The 8,578-nt window shown below is 49.4% G+C and overlaps 1 long non-coding RNA gene across 1 annotated transcript; it reads right to left on the bottom strand.

The window, feature by feature from the left end:
• Positions 1-6,072: 6,072 nt before the first annotated feature.
• Positions 6,073-7,755, bottom strand: LOC139807805 (uncharacterized). The gene is made up of 2 exons (XR_011730689.1): positions 7,582-7,755; positions 6,073-6,768 (listed from the first exon to the last, which is right to left on the bottom strand). It is a non-coding gene; the product is annotated as an uncharacterized lncRNA (long non-coding RNA).
• Positions 7,756-8,578: the final 823 nt, after the last annotated feature.

Here is an 8,578-nt window from a genome sequence, read left to right as displayed (position 1 = left end):
CAGCCACCTCTGGTGGGGAAAGCACCTCTGGGATCAGGGCTGGGATCCAGTGAAAATCAGAAGTGTTACCTGAGCTGCCCAGGGTTGTGGTGGAAGGAGGAGAAGGTTGTGGAGCTGGGTGGTGAAGGATGTGGCCCCTCTGGGACCCCTGAGATGGCAAGAGAGGGGAGGGATGGAGGGAGGGAGGGATGGAGGGAGGGAGGGAGGGAGGGATGGAGGGAGGGAGGGATGGAGGGAGGGAGGGAGGGAGGGAGGGAGGAAGGGAGGGAGGGAGGAAGGGAGGAAGGGAGGGATGGAGGGAGGGATGGAGGGAGGGATGGAGGGAGGGATGGAGGGAGGGATGGAGGGAGGGATGGAGGGAGGGAGGGAGGGAGGAAGGGATGGAGGAAGGGATGGAGGGAGGGAGGAAGGGATGGAGGGAGGGAGGAAGGGATGGAGGGAGGGATGGAGGGAGGGATGGAGGGAGGGATGGAGGGAGGGAGGGAGGGAGGGAGGGAGGGAGGGAGGAAGGGATGGAGGGAGGGATGGAGGGAGGGACGGAGGGAGGGACGGAGGAATGGAGGGAGGGAGGGAGGGAGGGAGGGAGGGAGGGAGGGAGGGAGGGAGGGATGCTCAGAGGGTTTAAAGGAGAAAGAAAAATAAAAAAGGATTTAGAGAGATGCTTGACTTAGAAAGCACACTGCTAATTGTCTGAGGGGCACCTGACCAGAATAATTGTCTCTGGGTTGATTCTGCAGTGAAACAAAACCTCCTTACAGAGGTCACACAGGGAGCTGCAGACCCTGATTTACACGCCCAGGGACAATCTCCCTGTCCCCTCCCACCAAAACACCACCTCAGCACTCAGCCTGGATCCCATCCAGACCCTGCCAGCTTTCCCAAGACTGTGGGGTGCCCGTGTTCCCAGTCTGCCCCACATCACCCCCAGTGTCACTCCCTGGGGTGGAGGAAACGTGGCCCCAAACTACAGGGAGAAAAAGTGAAAGCAAATGAAGAGATGGGATTTTATGAGGTTGTTTGTAACAAAATTTCTTGGCCTAGAATGCAGAGAGTTGGATCATGCTGATCCAAGACCCAAAAAGCTCACAGAGCATCCTTACTGTCAAAGAGAAAGTTTTTCTGTACATCTGTCAGTATTTTCCCCAGTTTCTGAGGGGTAACCCCATGCCATAATCTGTCCTCTTCAGGGCTGGTTGGTCCTCCATACCACATTTCTGTGTCTCTGAGCTTCAGTGCTTATTTGTTGTAGTCCCATTTGGAGGAAAATGCTCCTAAGATGAAAGCAAAACTCATTTTAAAAATAACTGCTCAGAAAACCAGACCCCAAACTGCTGCAGCTCACCCCAGCCTCAGAGTTTGTTTGAGCATGAAAGCAGACACAGTCCCAGCAATAATCCTAACACCAATTCCCAGGGAGGAGAAGTTCTTCAGGACACAGGACTGTGGATACAATGGGAAAAAAAAAAAATAATTGAGAAAAGGAGATGTTTGTGGGGATTTGCTGCAGCCAAGAGCTCAGGGTTTCTGAGAAACAGACTCAGGGCTTTGCTTGCAAGACCTCAAGACATGAGCAGAACAGCCCAGAGGATGCTCTGGAATGGTTTGTGCTGCTGAGGTGGCTCGTGGGGAGGTGAGACTTGTGCAAGACTCATCTGCTCCAACCCAGCCATTTGGGGTTCTGAATGCTGACTCCAGCCCCTAAATCCCTTCCCAACACCAGTGAGGAAGAGCTGCTGCCAAAAGATGAGCTGATCCAGGGCAAAATGCAGCCTGGGGCAGGAAACCTGGGACCTTTCCCACCTGCAAAACATTGAGCCAGGCTGTAAAGCTGAGAGAAGCCAAGGGAATTGTCAGCAAGCAGCTCCAGATGATGTCCTGGGGTGGTCCCCAGAGCCACACAGAGTTTCAGTGAGTCCTAATGACTCCAACACCTCTTCTGCCCGTTGCCAAGGAGCAGTGTCCACCTTTTGGATGGGGACAGGGAGCCACTTCCCAAATAGTGGCTCATTTGATTTGCCAGCACCACAAAAACCAGAGGATCTTCTTTTTTAGCAAACACCCCAGCCCAGCTGGACCCCCACATCAAGTACAAACACCTCAGGAGTTAAGCATGGAGTTATCTCAGGTGGTTTGCTTTGGTCTTCTTTAAAAAGGTGGTGGCTGTGAGCAAGTCCTGAAGCATGAAGGGGGAGTAAGAGGTTAATTGGATTCTATTTGGAGAGGGATTTAGGTTGGCATTTTTTTTTTTTTTTTTTTTTTTCAGTCAGCAGCACAACGTGGAACATGTCACTTGTAATTGAGCTAATGAAACACCTCTGGAGATAAAGAAACCCAAGCTAAATTCAGACTTGGCTTGTTCATTCACCACAAGGTTATGTGGAGATAAAACTGGGCTGAAAAGGTAACAGTGGAACTGGTTTTCCTTTGCAAAATCTGTTTTTTCCCCAGCTCAAAGCTGCTGGCCCTAGAGGTAATTAAGCAGATTGGTTTGTTAGGGACACTCTTCCAGGCCAGGAATCTAAACCCTGCCAATATGCTAATGCAATTTACTAAGTCCAGCTCCAATAATATTATATTTCTTTGCTATAAATAGAAGAGGGAGGGCAAGCATTTTGCTCCATGGTGATGGCAAAGGAGCTGCATATGGCTCAGTTAAAAGAGGGCTGCAAATATCTGCCCTTCTCGAGGCATTTTTATGGGGGGCTGCCCTCTTCCAGAGCAGTTCCTTTCAGTTTTCACAAGGGGAATTAAGGGTTTATTTTCTTGCCTTCAAAGCTGTGACAAAACCCTCTCTGCCCCAGAGCCAAACTACCAAACATGACTTGAATACAAGGGAGGTTTTGCTGCCTTCCTGAGCCAAAAGGCTGAGCCAGAGTCCTGCAGGGAACTGCATCCTCTTTGTGAAAAATGTTAATGATCTGAAATTACCTTGTTTTCCAAGTTGGGAAGAAAACCTTTGATAGCAAGGTCTGTAATGGAAAAAAAAAAAATCAGAGATGTTGTCAAATTCAAAGAACACAGGTATTGTGTCACACACAAAAAACCAACCCACAAAACCCAAACCTCTGTTTTTTCAACCAGCAACTCAGAATGAAAGTTGCTTTCTAAATTAAAAAGTTGCAGTGAAAATTAATTTCCAGTTTTGTGGGGTTTGCATTCTTGCTTTGGGGATAATTACAATCCTCCAGACACTTCCAGAAAACCCCCAGACTCCACTTGTTCATTCCCTCATCTCCCTTCAGGAGGTTAAAAAAAAGAAAAAGAAAAAAAAAAGAGGATGTACTTGACACCCCACATAAAAAAAAAAAAAAAACCAAAACCACAAACCAGTAATTAATTTTTTGCTGTTGGATAGGAAATATTCTGGGCATGAGAACCTGAGTGCACTGGAACACTTCTGTGCCAGTTCTGCATCCTAGGAAGCCCTGAAGTGGGGGGGTTACCCCCTGTGCAAGGGAAAGCCCTGAGAGCACACAGCCTGGCACAAATCACTTTTTTATGCACAGGGAGATGGAGGGCAGGCTTGTGCCTATAGCCCCTGCATGGATTGACATCCAGGAGGGTGGTTTTTTATAAAAGAGCAGGAGTTCAGCAGGAATTGCCTTTTTCTCCTCGATTCTGTATGCTCTGGTTTGATTCTCCCCTCTTTTTTCTGAGGTTTGGGTCCTCCTGGAGTGGCTCGAGGAAAGAAGATGGGTAAGGAGGTGCCTGGTTAGGGGCAGGTAGCTGGAAAATGGAATGTCTGGGGTTAATTAAGGGCTCAGACTGAGCAAGGAGAGGAAAACGTGCCCTGGTGTGCCAAGCAAGTTCCATTCTGTGCTGTTCAGTTCTTTGTCTCCCCCAGCATCCAGCTCAGAGCCTCTGTGTTGGAGAGCAAACAAAAGAACACGGGTCCTGCAAACCCTCCTGGAGCTGGGAATTCAAGCTGCAGGCTTTCTGGCATCACCACCAGCAATAAAGACAAAACCAGATCATGCCCAGCTCCAGCTCTGCAGCTGATCCAGGGAATTTGCACGAATGGCAAGTGATGGGGAGAAGGCACTGTTGCCATCCGAGTTCAGCTCCCAGTTCTGCTGCCAGCTCTGGAAAGAAAAGGATCCAGTTCCCTCCCCCAAAGCTGCTCCTCTAGGGCTGAGACAAAGAAGGGCAAAAGCAGGAGCAAAGAAAAAGTACTTAAGACATCACAGGGAGCCTAAAGGATCATCCCCATGGAACAGCTTTACTGTCCCCAGGGCTCTGCAGCCCCTCTTTTGATGAGAGCCACACTTTAAAGGCAAGCTGGCCTGGATTAGAAATATTTGAGGAGCCAAGGGTTTGCTATTTCACATCAGGAGCTATTAATTGTTCTGGTTATCACCTTGTGCTGCTTGACCTAACCTCCCCATTTCCCTCACCCCTGCTGCAAGCCATCCATCACTTTTTAACAGGTTACAGCAAGTGACAGGGGAAGGTTCTGGTTTGCCTTTGCTTGATTGCTTTGGACTTTAATAAAGTGCCCATCAGAGGTGCTCAGCCACACTATGGATCAAGCTCCTAGAATTCTTTTCATGTCTCCAGAGGGGAAGGATAAGCAAAACAGAAAATAAACCACCCAGTGCTTGATTCCAGGCTGGGAGTGACATCAGAGGCCACAGGAACTTTCATTTTTCCCTTGCTCCCTTAGAATCCACAGTAACAGAGGGAAGGAAGAGAGCAGGAAAGGCAAGGAAGGAGAAGGAGGTGGCTGCACCTCACGTCACCTCACAGCACTCCATGGGACACTCAAGTTACTGGCCCAGCAAGAACCAGTGTAAACCAGTGGCTTTGGGAATGCAGCAGCTAAGGCTTTGAGATCAGTTTCCTTCCTTAAATTATCAGGGATGAAGCCACCTGGGCAATCCCTGCTAGGAAAACCAGCCCAAAGGTGGGGATGCAGGAATGGACAGGGAGATGGACAGAATACCTGTATTCTGCAGGTATTTTTTGGCACTTTGCTCCCCGAACCTGTAGCACAGAGGAGAGTGAACCCCTGGCTGATTGGGATGAGGCTGTAAGGGGTGTGCAACAAACCCACCTGGTGTAGGAGTCTCCACAATCTCCCTCCTACTTTCCCAAGTGGTAGCAACAAGCTCAAGGTCCCTCTGCCTCCTGCTACTCAGTAGGAAAAGGTGAGGAGGAGCAAAGAAGAGGTTTAGCTCCTGTCACCCACCTCTCATTCCATCCATCAACAGGAGGAGCCTTGGAGAACCTGGCAAGCTCCAGTGTTTCTTTGGTACGAGCTCCACCATGGCACTGCTTGAGAGCTCCAGATCCCAGCAGCAAATGAATTCCAGGAGCCAAGCTCATGTCCACATTATAAATAAATCAAACCATTAATCCTAGAATTGGCTGGGTTGGAAGGGACCTCAGAGCTCATCAAGTCCAACCCTTGCTCCACTCCCCCCGTGGTTCCCAGCCCATGGCACTGAGTGCCACATCCAGGCTCTTTTGAAATAGCTCCAGGGATGGAGAATCCACCCCTTCCCTGGGCAGCCCATTCCAATGCCTGAGCACCCTCTCCATAAAGAAATTCTTTCCTAATATCCAACCTAAACCTCCCCTGGCAGAGCCTCAGCTCTGCCAGGGGAGGTTTAGGTTGGATATTTGGAAAAAATTCTTTAGTCCATGCCCTCTTGTCCCACTGATATCAGCCCAACCCCCCCCTGGCTCCAACCTCCTTTCAGGGAGTTGTAGAGAGTGATGAGGTCTCCCCTGAGCCTCCTCTTCTCCAGCCTCAACACCCCCAGCTCCCTCAGCCTCTCCTCACAGGAATTCTGCTGGATCCCTTCACCTCCTTTGGGCCTCCATCTCCTTCCTGATTTTTGGGGCCCAGAACTGGACACAGGACTCAAGCTGTGGCCTCCCCAGGGGCAGAATCCCTTCCCTGGGCCTGCTGGCCACACTCTTCCTCATCCAGGATTCCATTGGGATTCTTGGCCACCTGGGCACACTGCTGGCTCATGGGCACCTTCCAGGTCCCTCTCTGCCACTCTGTGCCCCATGGAGCTCCCCATGGGGTTGTTGGGGCCAAAATTCGGGACCTGGCACTTGGAATGTTGAACCTCATCCCATTGGGATCATCCCAACTCTCCAACCTCCTTTCAGGGAGTTGTAGAGAGTGATGAGGTCTCCCCTGAGCCTCCTCTTCTCCAGCCTCAACACCCCCAGCTCCCTCAGCCCTTCCTCACAGGACTTGTGCTGGATCCCTTCCCAGCCTCCTTGCTCTTCTCTGGACCTGCTCCAGCACCTCAATCTCCTTCCTGAGCTGAGGGGCCCAGAACTGGACACAGGACTCAAGCTGTGGCCTCCCCAGGGCTGAGCACAGGGGCAGAATCCCTTCCCTGGACCTGCTGGCCACGCTGTTCCTGAGCCAGCCCAGGATGCCATTGGCCTTCTTGGCCACCTGGGCAAATGTGTGACCCTGTAATGACCCTGAGCAGGAATTGCATCCTGCTTCTACCTGACAGCCCAGAGAAAAGGAGCTGGGCACAAGTCCTCCGAGGACTTGGGCTCTGCCAAGGAGCCTACTGATTGGAATTCCTGATTTTCCTGACTCCAAGCCCTCCCAGACAGTTTTCACTGGAAGGAAACAGCAGCCACGTTGCCCTCAGTTCCACTCCCAACCATCTCAGTGCCTGGGAGCTGGTGAGTGGAGGGAATCATGTGCAGCCTCCCCCCTGCATGGGCCCAGGTGCTGGGAATCAGTGACACTGGAATCATCATACCCAGGGTATAATGCACCAGAGAGCTCTGAAAAAAAAAAAGGAGGTTTTGAGTAGAAAGCAGTCGAGCAAAATTGAAATGCTGCATTACCTCACTGTCTGATTAATTAAATAAATTTAAAAAAGGGGAGTTGGAAGCCTTAGAAGATAACAAAGTGCAATTTTGGTCTGTTCTTCCAGACTTTTCACCCTGGGCTTGCACTCACTTTTGAAAAAGAGGCTGACCCGTGGTTTGTTTTTTTTTTAAATTTATGTAAACCAAACCAAATCAACCCCGAGCCGTTTCTTTTTGTTTGGCTCTTTCTTGCTCTGTATTAATTGCAATTCAATCAAGGAGGCAGTTGCATAACTGCTGTTTATAATTGCTCTCACGTCAGCCCTGAAACCAATCACTGCACCACTGAAGGGTTTGTTAGGATTTTTGTTATTTTGCTCATTCAAATCGGGGGAAGATGAAGTTCTGTGTTTTGGTTTTCTGAGCTCTGTTGCCTATTACTCCTCTGCTTTGGTGTCTTTTCTCTCCTGTTTTGTTTTACACAGTGCCAGGCTCTGTTTATGCAGATAAACTCTCCAAAAAAACCCCAGTGCTCTGCACCCCATTAATACTCAGCCCATAAAACATGTGGTGCTGAGCCAGAGAAGCAACAGGCAGAAAGTCAAGATCACAAAATGCTCTTCAGGAGCAATTTAAAGACATTTCTGGCAAGGCAGCCAATTTAAATACTATTTAAATACTGGGATTGTGCCTTGCTCTTTGGAAGCCATGGCCTGGTACCCTTCAGTGACGCAGCATCAGCCCCCAAGGATCATTTCTTCTTCTCTCTGTGTCTCAAAACGTCACCTCCACATCCACAAACAGGGATCATCCTGGAATTGGGAGTCCTCCAGCAGCCCACAAACACACGATGGTTTCCTTGCTCCTCTCCCAACATTTCTGGTTATTTCCCTTCGACTTGGAGGAAGACTTCTCCCATGCCTGCAAAGAATCCCAGAGTTTTTACCAAGAGTTTTCTGGTTTTCCAGAGCCATGAATTCCAGGGGCACAGCCACAGTTATCTTGGGCCCAAGGCACTTTGAGATCAATGCTGCAGAAACACTTTGAGGCAAGAAATAATTAAGGATTTTACCTTGTTCTGGCACAAGTGGATGCTGCTCCCACTTACCCAGTGTTACATCCTACTTAACAGCAACCTGTTGGTAGCTGATATTGTTTTTTCTGAGAAATAGTCTGGAAAATGTCAGTCTCCATGGGGAAAAATTGAAAGAGAATGTACTGAAATATCCTGAAGCACCATCAACACTCCTCCCCTCCAAAAAAAAAATAAAAAATCAACCTCTCAAGGCCACAAAAGCTCCCTTACAAAATCCAGAAACCCATCAAGAAGAAAAGCTGGGATGAGAAGAGGGTGACACAAAACCAGACTTCTCTTTTCTGAAAGAAAAGGGAAGCAAGGTTCTTGCTGAAGGATTAAGCCACTAACCTGCTTTATCTGATGAGGATCCACCAAGAGGAGAGGAGAAGCTGTTTCTGCAGGGAAGCAGCAAGGGAAGAGTTGGTGAGCTGCTGCTTTTGTGTGTTTGTTGTTCAGAATTCTTTCTGAATGAGCACAGAGAGCCCCTGTGTGTGTGTCCAGGGCCAGGAGCAGGACTTGGTGAGGAAAAAAGCTGTGATCTGCTAAATGGGAGAATTACAGACCAGGGGGCCTGAGCACCAAGGTTTCTGCAGGCATGTGGAAGCCTGGGAATGCAGGGGATCCTCTGTTCTCCCACATAAATCCAATCAGCTGCATTCAAAATGCAGGGGAGGGCCTAAGAGTGGCACAATTAACACAATTAAC

This window comes from Heliangelus exortis, chromosome 26 (assembly GCF_036169615.1).
Source record: "Heliangelus exortis chromosome 26, bHelExo1.hap1, whole genome shotgun sequence".
In the NCBI taxonomy this organism is placed as follows: Eukaryota; Metazoa; Chordata; class Aves; order Apodiformes; family Trochilidae; genus Heliangelus; species Heliangelus exortis.
Note: the sequence above shows the minus strand (reverse complement) of the source record. Positions and strands in the feature narration are given on the sequence as shown.